The sequence below is a fragment of the Phyllopteryx taeniolatus genome, chromosome 9 (genome assembly GCF_024500385.1).
Source record: "Phyllopteryx taeniolatus isolate TA_2022b chromosome 9, UOR_Ptae_1.2, whole genome shotgun sequence".
In the NCBI taxonomy this organism is placed as follows: Eukaryota; Metazoa; Chordata; class Actinopteri; order Syngnathiformes; family Syngnathidae; genus Phyllopteryx; species Phyllopteryx taeniolatus.
Genome location: NC_084510.1, coordinates 20466960 through 20479891, shown reverse-complemented (window position 1 = coordinate 20479891; position 12932 = coordinate 20466960). Strand labels below are relative to the sequence as shown.

The 12932-nt window shown below is 40.0% G+C and overlaps 1 protein-coding gene across 2 annotated transcripts in view; it reads right to left on the bottom strand.

Annotated features, from left to right (window-relative positions):
• The window catches only part of mmel1 (membrane metallo-endopeptidase-like 1), a 28494-nt gene extending 24259 nt beyond the window's left edge, over nucleotides 1–4235 (bottom strand). For both annotated transcript variants that reach the window (XM_061785001.1, XM_061785002.1), the window contains exon 1: nucleotides 4033–4235. The gene's annotated coding sequence lies outside the window, so the exon portion shown is untranslated. The remainder of the gene's footprint in view (nucleotides 1–4032) is intronic.
• Between the last annotated feature and the right edge of the window lie 8697 nt (nucleotides 4236–12932).

Below are 12932 nucleotides of genomic sequence, written 5' to 3'. Positions count from 1 at the left end.
TGAGATTCGCCCGGAGTTCCTTAAGGCTCTGGATGTTGTAGGGCTGTCCTGGTTGACACGTCTCTGCAACATCGCGTGGACATTGGGGACAGTGCCTCTGGATTGGCAGACTGGGGTGGTGGTCCCCCTTTTTAAGAAGTCAAATTCCAGATTCAGGAGGAGCAGTGTGGTTTTTGTCCTGGCCGTGGAACAGTGGACCAGCTCTACACCCTCGGCAGGATCCTTGAGGGTGCATGGGAGTTCACCCAACCAGTCTACATGTGTTGTGGACTTGGAGAAGGCGTTCGACCGTGTCCCTCGGGGGGTGCTTCGGTAGTATGGGGTACCGAACCCCCTGATACGCGCTGTTCGGTCCCTGTACGACCGGAGTCAGAGTTTGGTCCGCATATCCGGCAGTAAGTCGGACTTGTTTCCGCCAAGACTGCCCTTTGTCACCGATTCTGTTCATAACTTTTATGGAGAGAATTTCAAGGCGTAGCCGAGGCGTAGAGGGGCTCCGGTTTGGTGGCCTCAGTATTGCATCTCTGCTTTTTGCAGATGATGTGGTTCTGTTGGCTTCATCAAGCCGTGACCTCCAACTCTCACTGGAGCAGTTCGCAGCTGAGTGTGAAGCGGCTGGGATGAGAATCAGCAGGGTTTCCTGCGCAGGGTGTCCGGGCTCTCCCTTAGAGATAGGGTGAGAAGCTCGGTCATCCGGGAGGATCACAGAGTAGAGCCGCTGCTCCTCCACATTGAGAGAAGCCAGATGAGGTGGCTGGGGCATCTGATTCGGATGCCTCCCGGACGCCTCCCCGGTGGGGTGTTCGGGGCACGTCCCACCGGGTGGAGACCCCGGGGACGACCCAGGAAACGATGGAGAGACTACGTCCTTTGGCTGGCTTGGGAACGCCTCGGGATCCCCCCGGAAGAGCTGGATGAAGTGGCTGGGGAGAAGGAAGTCTGGGCGTCCCTGCTAAAGCTACTGCCCCGCGACCCGACCTCGGATAAGCGGTAGAAAATGGATGGATGGATGGATATCGCATCGGCCCATAGACCGCCCAACCCCCCCCAAAGCCCCCAGCCCCCGCAACATCTAATCATCGAGCTTGTTGTAGAGACGTGTCTGTCTGCTGTTATAAAAGCATTAAATCAAGGCCTTGTGTAACATATTTGAACACTGTAATATGTATTTAATGCCCAGCACCTTCATTTAAAAGACTTTAATTACATCTACATGCACTTTTATTATTATTTTATGTTATTCCTATATTACGAATTTAATCCAGTATACGCACAACCTATTTCTGCATTCGGCAAAGCAGTTCAAAGCACTTCCTCCCGGCTCGGGTGAATGGCAAAGGGGACCCTGACAAAGCACCTGTATAAACTTTGATCACCACAGATCCACCAAAGATGACAATATTCGATGTTTAGGCATCGTTCGTGTTTATAAATATCATACCATATTTGTATAAATAAATGGTGTACATGTGCTGTGTAAATGTAAAGGTACACAGGTACTATAAATAACAACTCAATGCCAAACAACTATTTTGCACCAAACTTCGGAACTGTCAACTGTTATCATTCCAATTATCCGTAAACATCTTTCTAAAGAATTATTTAACTCGGTTTCTTAAGGATTATTGTATTTTACTGGTTTGAGTTCAAGCCTGCTAGCCCTCCTGAAGAAGACACTTGAACCTTGCAGCACTTGTCCTCAGCTGTGAACAAGCAAGATCATATGTTTGTGTTTCTCCAGAGCTCATAGACTCTTCCTGGAAAACATAACCATCTTGTCTAGCAAAGTGAAGCGTGAAAAGACAATATGCTTTTTGCTGAGACATTTTCAAACCATGGGTATTTGAGCAATTGTGGGAGTAACAGCTCCAGGGGTTAAAGTGGCCTTCTGCAAATGGAAGAGTGCCGGTTCAACCCCCCCCCCCCCCCCCCAATTTCTCAACACAATTGCTTTGACCACATTGAAGTTACAAGGCTTTTTGATATTTCAAAGAATCGGAGAACAAGAGTTCTGATGAGGTTGTGAAATAAATTCCCTTCATGTGAATCACCTTATATGACTCAAAACATGGCAAAAGGCAAGACAAAAATGTGTGTTGAATGCACGCTCTACTGCACGCACGGCTCGGCTCACCTCAGTTTAGGTCAAATGCTTTTCCAAGAGACGAGTACTATACTGCAGTGTCTAGCGGTATTTGCGTTTTTGTCATTTCTGCGCACGTATCCTCAAATGTTAAAATGACGCGACGATGGCAAATCTGTTCGACCAGCAGTGGCGCGCGTCTTTTATGGTGTCACTACAGTGCCACACCTACTATGACCAGCTACTAGAAATAGTATCTGGTTTTGCAAGTGGAAAAGCATCAATAGCATGGCGAGCCGAGTAGGTACCATGCAGTGGAAAAAGGAGCACAAGTGAACCTGTAACAGCAAATTACAATATAGGGGGTCTTCTATTTATGACAAAGCTACATTACAATGTAACCCAAATTTGTACGCAAATTGGAACATACGCTAGCACAGTAATAAAGTCATAAATACAGTCAATGTTTGTATGGACAAGGTCAGGTAAGGTAAACCTTTAAGGTCAGCAATATGAAACAGAAAAATAGTAAGTACAACAGTAATTGAGTGTGCCTTCTTGTGCCACGTGAGAACGTATTCTTGGACCTCTCAGCAAACTAGTTCATGGCGCACTGTTCATAAACTCAAAATGGACCCCGTGGATCAAGCAGCAGAAACTGTGACTAGCACATTTATTTTTTATCGACATTCCATGCGCTTCTACCAAAACACTGCAGTGGTACCTTGACTAATTTGTTCTCTTCAAGAATATTTCAAAATACCATACATATTTGGAATAGAATTTTTTATTTTTAAAATGTGCTTCTGAAATACTATAAATTTGAAATACATACATTTTCTGAATAGCTTTACTTTGATCCAACCCGTCGTGGAAGAGGAGCTGTTATAAAAAGCCCGTAAACATTTAACTCGCAAATACCCAGAATATATAATAATTCACCTTTTTCATTAATTTTCTCAATTTCAAATAGCTGTCAGCCATCATTTTTATTGACAAAAAATGTATCAAAAATAAGAAGCATTTATAACAAAATGATCAATTGTTATTTTGTTATCTATTTTATCGATTACAGATGTAGACTAGGTATTGCACCATTTTATATACACTGCGCCCGATTGTTTCAATCATCATCATAATCTTTACACAATACAATTATTACACAATACATAAATATTACAAAATATTACTCTTTTTTTTTTTGGTTACACTGTACTATAAAAACACTTGATTTATACAGTACATCATTCAGATTTGGAGTTAAAGCGAATTTTTACGAGCTGAATGGCTAGAACCGACACAAGAAAGTGATAAAAAACTGTTAAGCTATATTAATGAAAAATATTTACATACATGCATACACATATACACTTTAGTTACATTTACTTCCATACAGTTTGTACATTTTCAAAATTATTCTTAACCCTAACATTAATTAACATTAATGGACAAATGTTTTATATTTTTTCATCATCATGGTGACTTATAAGGTAACATATTATTCTAAATACGTTCAAGACATGGCATATGCATGTATTGAAAACAACTTTTGCCACTTTCTTGTGTGATTTTGAGCTATAAACACATTCAACATGTATAAATGCACTTTTAGGTTCAAATTTGGGGATCATTGTAAACTCCAAATAAGGAAAAGTGTGCACAAGGACCTTTTTATGTCAAAGTGGTTATATTAGCATAACAGACTTTTTTTTTTATACCATTTAGGCATTTAAAGGCCAAAAGTTGCGCCTTCTGCTACACATGAAGTAAGCCCGCCACTTGGTATTAATCAAAGTGGGGTCATAAATCTCAGAAAGTGCCACTAATGTAAATAATTGTGTTCAACTATTAACACTTAATGCATACTTTTCACAACCTCTCTAAAGTGACTCCTCCACCATCATCATCATTCTTAGTGGTCGCCCCGGCAACGAAGAACGGCATCTTACCTTTGAACGGGAAAGGTGGAGGTGGGTGAGCTGCTCCCCTCTACCCCCACCACCACCACCACACACACACACACACACACACACACACACACACAGCGCGCTAATATCTCAAGACACCCCTGCTGAGTGAGCATTCACTCAGAGCTGGTGCGTGGAGAAATGAGTCCGTGCTGCAGTTTGTTCGAGGGGAAGATGCACTTGTGAGCCTGTATGCCGCTCGGGGGGACGAGGGAGGCGACAGACAGAGAGAGAGAGAGAGAAAGAGAGAGAGAGGGAGGGAGGGAAGAAGGTGCGTTACTGATAAGAGGAATGCTGGGAATGTGTGAGTGTGTGCGTGTGTGTTTCGTGGTGGTTTCAAATGTGATTTTTTTGTTTTGTTTATTTATTTGAATCATAATATTGAATTGTTTTTGTTTTTAAATGTCATCTTTTTGTCAACAATTTCAAAATATATTTACAAATGTACATACACATTTTTTTAGGGTCAATGTAAAAAAAAAAGTATTTTGAAAACATGAATTTCTACATCGCACATTCTTTCTGCATTACAAGAAATATATATATTTTTAAACTACTGTAGTTTCTTTTAATATACAGTAGTATTAATAGTATTTTACTTTTTTAATCATGTTTTATTCTTGTATTTATAGAAGGCATATTACACTTCCTGTGTCTATAAAATAAGCTTCATAAATAAACTGTCCTTGTCTCGCCTTCGACATTGATTTTTACACACCGGTCACAGCATTAGGGACTGCATACCGGCACAGTGTAATGAGATACAATACAAGAGTTGTATCAAATACTCTGCCCTTATAAAGATAATGCTTAGTTTTAATAGACAGTTGTGGTGGTGGTTGGCAGTGGTTTCCAACTGCACTGCATCATACTGAGAGATGTTTCTCAAATTTGGCACGTCATCATTTTATCTTCCCCTGTGACTGGCATGATGGGACCTGATAAAATGCTCTAATGAGCTGATGATCGAGAGTAAGCGCTTACTCGGACAAGACCAGATGAGAAACGACCTTCAGAGGGTTTATATCATACATTAATATGCTGAATTATATGGATTGGTGAGATGTGACTGCATGATGAGTGATGGCCTGCAGCACGGCGGGGTGGCGGGGGGGGGGGGGGGGGGGGGGGGGGGGGGGGAGCGGAGTTTGGCAATTGACTTAATATTTGATGAACAGATTTCATTGAGCAGAGGGGAAGCTTCACCTCAAATATTCAGTGTGTCCAGCCCGTTGTTTGCCTTTCACTTTCAATAATGAATAATATATACAGTACATATATCATTTATCTGGAATTATTATGAGGTGAAATGCCCAATTAAATGATCTGTCTTTTTCCCCTGTGATTACTTGGGCAACACATTAAAGCTGTCTAATAGACTGTTTAAAAATATACTGTGTATGTACTTTTTGGATCTTTTAAATTTAATTTGTATCGCTTTTAAAATAAGACGTATGGCATATGAAGAAAAATGTGATGTTAAGAGTTATGTGAGAAAATTGTAATTTTGAGTTAAAAAAAAAAAAAGTAAATAACATTCACTTATACTCACATGCAGATGCACTGGCAAACTAAGCCAAGCTAAAGCACGAAAGTGGTTCCTTGAGATACGAGTGACCTAACTCTTTCTTGCTTTGACTTGTGAGTGCAAACTTGAGACACAAGCGCTGTATGATGGCAGGTGACTCAACTAATTTCACAACAAGCTGTCATGGTCTGTGTTTTGGTTTGGGTTGTGTTTAGTTTTGTTCCATGTTTTCGTGTGCTCATTAGGTTGTTGTGTCCACCTGTTCTCGTCTACTTTGCGTCGACCAATCAGCTCTCTCCAGCCACTCGTGTCTTGTCCAGGTGTTCCTCGTTGTCTCGTCAATTTGTTTATATTTAGTTCCCTGGTTTCTTTCAGTTCGTTGTCGTTGTCACATGTCTTTGCCATGTCATAGTCGCCAGTTGTCTTTATCATTGTGGTATGTCATTGTCAGGTGTCATTTTCCCTTTCTATTCCACGTCTTACTCACAGGTCATAGTTTGTTTCCAGTTTTAGATATTCGAGTGTTTCTTTGTTACTTTGATTTGATTGTTATCTGTTGTGGGACTTCGTTCAGTTTTCCCTTTTTGAAGATTAAATATTATTATTTTGAGACTCCCGCACTCCTGCCTTGCCTCCCTGCTTCCCTGCTTCCCTGCAATTGGGTCCACCATGTTCTTGCCTTGCGTTACTCGCCTTCGCCCTAACCACCACGTGACACAAGCAGCAGTTTGGTAAATGAGTAAATATTCTTCAGAAAAGAGGCTCCAAGCTGTTTATTGCCACACTCAGCGGCATGTTACTGTCAAACGAAACGTAAAACTAATAAAACTACACATTTTGTACTTAAAGCAACCACATAGCCTCCGCTACCTGAATGCTAACATACAACAGGAAACTCAAAAGGCACACAATCAGCATGTGGCGGTGTTGTTACCCTTTAATCAACAGATATCTGAACAACACTACAATACGTGTAGACAGATAATATAACAACACTCACAGGCATATATTCTTTATTCTCTGCAAAGAATGACCAATATTACTGCCGTACTGTGAAACAGATTGAGGAGCTGAGTCTACGTGTATCACATGTATATCGGTGTGTCTGCTTTATACAGCCCCCCGGTGGGCAGAGCGTGCATACCAGAATGAGCAGCACAATTGAAGGAGACAGTGTGACAAAAACTGTTTTTTTTCTTTTTAATTCTATTTAATTATTGCCCCAGCGAACCTACCTCGGATAAGTGGAAGAAAATGGATGGATGGCATTACTGTGTAATATTCTAGAGTACTATTTTTCTCATTGAATACTACAGTACAACATTTTGAGTTGTTTTTTTTGGGGTGGGGGGGGGGGGGGGGTGGGGCTCGGATTAATGGCATTTCCATTCATTTCAATTTGGAAATATGATATGAGATTCAAGGTTTTTTGAGTTACGAGTGTGGTCACGGAACGAATTAAACTTGTATCTCAAGGCACCCTTGTACTGCAATTCTGAGTTGTCTATCAAGCTCTGAATCTCACTTTCTGGGATGTTTTTGTGGTCGCTGTTATCTTACAAATGGAAGTTGGCAAAGTTGTTGCATTGATGAGTCAGGAAAATTGCTGAGCGCAATAGAGGACCGCCCCCTATATGTCAAAATAGGAATTAAATCTTGATCTAGACGAGTAGTCAGCTGAGTGATATGCCTTTTCTATCTTTATCTCTACACTTAACTTTAAAAAAAATGGAGTTACCCCGCACTAGTTCACAGACACATTATCTGACAATACATATACTTTTTCACTTTCATTTTAACTGCATTATCCTTCCAAAATAAGGCCTCCTGTAATGCTGTCATCACAAATGACTTTAATGTAAGTAATAAAAAGCCGCAAAAAGCTGCTTTCTTCTTGCCGACTAATGCATTTCTACTCAATGTGAGTGCTTTTAAAGAGTTCCTCTCTGTGTCTCTTTCTCTCTCTCTCACTTTTTTTTTACTTTTGTGTATTTTTTTTACTCTGTTTTGCAGCCAGCTGTGTTTTTCTTTGCAGCATCGTCCGCTCACGCGTTGCTGGTTTCAGTTAGTCACTGTCACAATATCCCAACGCTAGTCATGATTACAGCCAGAAACACGGGCACATTTGATCACTGGGTTGATTGTAAGGTAAATAAACAAATGGTGGACTTGGACTCGGTGATGAGTGGGCATCAAAAGTGAGCCTAAAAGCTTTTTAATTTGGATGTTGTTGTTGCAATTGTTAAGCTAGGCCACCTAGCATGCGATGCAGGAAAACCACAGAGCTTGGATGCAAACTTGTCTCATACGATTATATAGCGTCATTATGGGTTATTTATTGTTGTGTAGGCTAACTAATTAACTGGTATCATTCTCCAAAGAAAAGCAATCACTAATTATGACTAAGCAATAACAAAAAAATGTCAATATGTGAAAAATGTTGGAACATGACAAGAACAAACTTGAACTATTACAGGAAAATAAATAGTGTGTATAAATAAGTATAAGTTTTAATATTAAGAGAGGCGGCACGGTGGTAGACTGGTTAGCACATCTGCCTCACAGTTCTGAGGACCGGGGTCCAAATCCTGGCCCCGCCTGTGTGGAGTTTGCATGTTCTCCCCGTGCCTGCGTGGGTTTTCTGCGGGCACTCCGGTTTCCTCCTACATCCCAAAAACATGCATGGTAGGTTAATAGAAGACTAAATTTCCCTTAAGTGTAAATGTGAGTGCGAATGGTTGTTTGTTTATATGTGCCCTGCGATTGGATGGCGACCAGTTCAGGGTGTACCCCGCCTCTTGCCCGAAGATAGCTGGGACGGCTCCAGCACGATGACGGAAGATGAATGAATGAATAAATATTAAGAGAAAAACAAGTCATATTTTTATGAAAGTAAAATAAAAATAATATTAGCTAATATTCACATGATAAAGTCGGCCATTTACACACAAAAAAGTTGGAATATTGTGCGACAAATAATCTCAATAATCGTACCATTAAGTCATACTTTTCGTGAAAAACGTTTTACTATTATGAGAAAAAAATCTGAATAGTACAAGAAATAAGTTGTAAAAAGTTGTAATATTAAGAGAAATAATTCAATAATAAAAAGTTGCAACATGATAATGAAGCTGTAATTTTCTGATAAATATATGTCAGAATGTAATAACAGAATCAAATCTGAATAGTACAAGAAATAATGAAATGTCATTTTACAAAGATAAAATTGTAATATTAACAGAATACAGTCAAAATAAAGGTCAAGGCAGGGAGGTGCTTCATTTCGTCACTCCATGGCCCTGTCTAATATAAAAGTAGTGCTTTCCTGTCATCTTGTGGCATCTATAGGCAATTAAAAATATTTTAGGGGTGGTGTCAATTACAGATTTTTGCTATTCGTGGCAGGGCTTGGTCACTGTATAGTGTATATGTGTTATTATAGTCATTTAAATGAGGATACACGTTTAGGGTTGAACGACTAAAGATTTTTTTTAAGTAGCTAGCCAGATAACAGATTTTTTTTCTCTCTTGTAATGAAACCCGACTTGATGTGAATTAATGGATTAATATACTGGATGCATGCTATTGGGCTGCCCTCAATCACCAAATGAAGGGCGTAATTAACAGGTTAGTTGCGCCTCTGCTGATTTACTGCACGCTTTTCAATAGGCCTCATGGTAGCGCACGGCCCATTAAGCAGGCCCGTAGTGGCATATAAAGCTTAAATGAGGTCACGCCACTGATGGACTACGGAGCAATTGCCCTGCCCCCGCCCACCATCAATCAGCAGCCCAAACAGTGCCGTAAACATGACCGACCACACGGTGGGAAAATGCGTGAGTGTGCATAATCGCTATTTGCGTCGCAACGCTTCCGTTGTGATGACAACTCAGTCCATGATAGCGATTTCTATACTTGGGTTGCTATCTTGGTGTACGTTAACATGCCAACTGGTAGCATGTTAGCATTTGATCAAAAATCTTTTTAACTCGAATCCTACTACAGGGAAATATGTGATTTGCCTGAGTGCTTTCTGTACTCTGGTTACTATAAATTCTGCGTTAGTGTTTTATCATGTTTCATTTGAAATCTGACTTGAATAAAGAACACGATGTTAAATCCTTATCGATCTGCCGCTAGTGCTATCTTGCAATATGTTAGCATGATAGCATGTGATTAATTTTCATGTGAAATCTGGCCTGAATAAAATGCTTGGTGGAAAATCCAAATCAATCTGTCTAATCACGTTCTGTACTCAGATTGCCATTTTGCTGTACATTAACATGCCAACTGGTAGCATGCTAGCATTTTATCTATAATTATTTGTAATCCGACTTGAATAAAATCCTTATTAATCTGTCAGAGCGCTTCCTGTATGTGAGCACACAACTCTTGGTGTGTTAGCATTGTATCAATTTTCATTTGAAATATGAGGGCATAAAGTCCTTATCTAAACCCTTTCTCTACTCAAGTTGCTATCTTGCTGTGTACAGGCATACCAATTGTTAGCATGTTAGCGTTTTATCAATTTTAATTTGAAATACAACCTGATTTCAAAACACCATGTCAGATCTTTATTAATCTGCATTAACCCTTTATTCTTAGGTTGCTATCGTGCTACAGTATGTTAGCATACCAGCTCTTAGCATTTTATCAATTCTCATTAGAATTAGTGCCTGACGACAACAACCTGCAATATCGGCAATTATCTGTCTCAGCACTTTCTGTTGTGAGGTTGCTAGCTTGCTGTATGTTATCATGGTAACATTTTTTTTTGATTTTCATTTAAAATCCAACATGACTAGAGTGTCTGTTGTATAAACCTCATCCTTAGCGCTCTTGCTGTATGTTAGCATACTATATGGCAGTATGTTAGCATGGGCACTTTAGCTTTTGTCAATTGATGCACAAGATATTCTGTAATTAGCAATATGGGTCCACCCAGTGTGTTAGCATGCTAGTTGTTAGCATGCTAGCTTCTACTGTAAGAATTTTTATTTTGTTGGAGCCAATGTTAAAGAAGTTTTACCAACAGATGCTGGGGTAGAGGTTTTGCTCACATATTCATAACCCCCTTCCCAAAAAAAAAAAAAACAACATTCCTCAATAGGCCTATGTTGTTTTGTCACATAGTGAATTGTATGTCCAAGAGTATAACTTATATATGGAGCTTGAAAACCCAATATTATTCATTCTGCACTCCAACTTCTCATCACATTGTGGCAGCACTAATCTCCTTCATCTTAATGGCATCCGCACACCGCCAACACAGGAGGGCGGCGCATACAATTGATCCCTTAGCCTTTCGTTATCGCGCCGGAACCTTTTGCTCACCGATTCCCAAACACCTGCCCCCATCTCTCCATCAGATTATTCAGATGGCCTTCCACCCTCTGTTGTCACATCATCTCACAATATCCATCCACCCATCCATCCATCCATCCATTTTCTGAGCCGCTTCTCCTCACTAGGGTCGCGGGCATGCTGGAGCCTATCCCAGCTGTCATAGGGGAGGAGGCGGGGTACAAGGGAAAGTTTTTTTTTTTTTTTTTTTTTTTTTTAAAGAATGATATCATACTATTAAAAATAGAGTAAATTTTTTAAAAAAGAAAAACAACCTCTAATAGCATGAGGAAAAGCACTACAATAATAGAATTATGTTTTTACAGAGAAAAAAAGTCTTAATATTCCAATATTAAAATTTGAATATTACAAGAAAACTTTACAATTTTATGAGAAAAAATCATAATATTAATAGAATAATGTCGACCTTTTTTATTGAAAAAGTCAGAATAATATAAAAGAAATGTTGTAGTAGTACGAGGGGAAATAAAAGCTGTCATGGTATGAGAATCGAATCATGTTAACAAAATAAAAAAATAGTCTAATAGTACTAGGAAAACCTTACAATAATAAACAGGAAATAAGCGGGAATGTCACGAGAAAAAATGTGATGCTAATATTGGTCGTTTTATAGAAGCCTGTTTCCTTGTGCTTCATCTTCAAAATGTGAATAGTTTCACTTTATATGACTTGCATTCATATACGAAACTATAGAATGTTAAAATATGACATTGTTGATTTAACGACACGGCACTGACACCACCCTCAGCTTCGCTTGTTTGGTAGAAATGAGAGTATTTTTTATTTATGTTGTTGTTGTGCGTCTGCGCCTAATGAGCGACGGTGGCAGGACATAATTGTTGGTAGCCCATCAGCGGGGGGTTTAATTGGACAGGCAGGGAGGAATATACAACCTGGCGACTGGCACCGTCGCCTCATAATGGGGTGCAACTGGGCGCCAGTGTGGTCAACTAATCAAAACGGGACTGGGCCTGCTTGGTGAGCCGTGACCAGAATACTGAGTGGGCATCTGTGCCTAGCCGCTCTGCATCAGTGGCTCGGTGGGGGAGGCGGAGGGGCGTATCGTTATATGGCCGCGACCCTGTAGCACCTTCAGCACATCTCATTATTAGCTCGGCCACGGATGGACGGCTTAATGTACGTGAAGCCATGATGGATATGTTCTTCCTCACTTTTACAAGACTTGTTTTGAAGTGCAACATGTTGCTCGACGGCGAGAATGTGACTGTGCTATTATTACTTAAGGGCGAATTTGCCTCAACAAGACATCCAATATACAGAAACTGAGTGGCAGGTCTTCAGTCGGTACGTACCCGACTTAATCCACCTCTTAATACTACCACTGTCACGTTGTAGTTATCAAAAGCATCAATAGGCCTACTATTGTCGTGTCAGAAAGAGTTGATGTTGGATTTCCCAGCATGCCTAGAGGCATTTTGTTAATAGTGGATAAGAATTGTGTTCATCATTAATTTTTGTTGTTTATTTCCCCCCACTCGTAGAAGTTATCATTATGTGTGTTTTACCTTCCTGTCACGTGTTGTGCTGTCATTTTGTTCATCCCATGATTAGTGAGGTTAGTGCAGTGATTCCCAACCAGTGTGCTGTGGCACATTAGTGAGAGCTCTTCTGGTGTGCAGCGTGAAATTATCAAATTTCACTTAATTGGTCAAAATATTATTTATTTACAAACAAATTATGTATCTTTGTTCATCTATCTGTGCCAGCGGCATATAATGACAGACAGAACAAATAAATGCTCTTTATTAGATGGCGGAAAGTGTATAATTGACTTGTGTATCCACTTTTTGTGACATTTTTGTTTGTTGGTGTGCCGTGAGATTTTTCAAATGTAAAATATGTGCCATGGCTAAATAATGGTTGGGAATTGTTGGGTTAGTGTTCTATTTAGTGACCCCCTGTCCATTTCCAATTTAAGATCATTAGTGAGATTACATGATGAGTTTTGTTTGCTCAAATAAAGACCCTT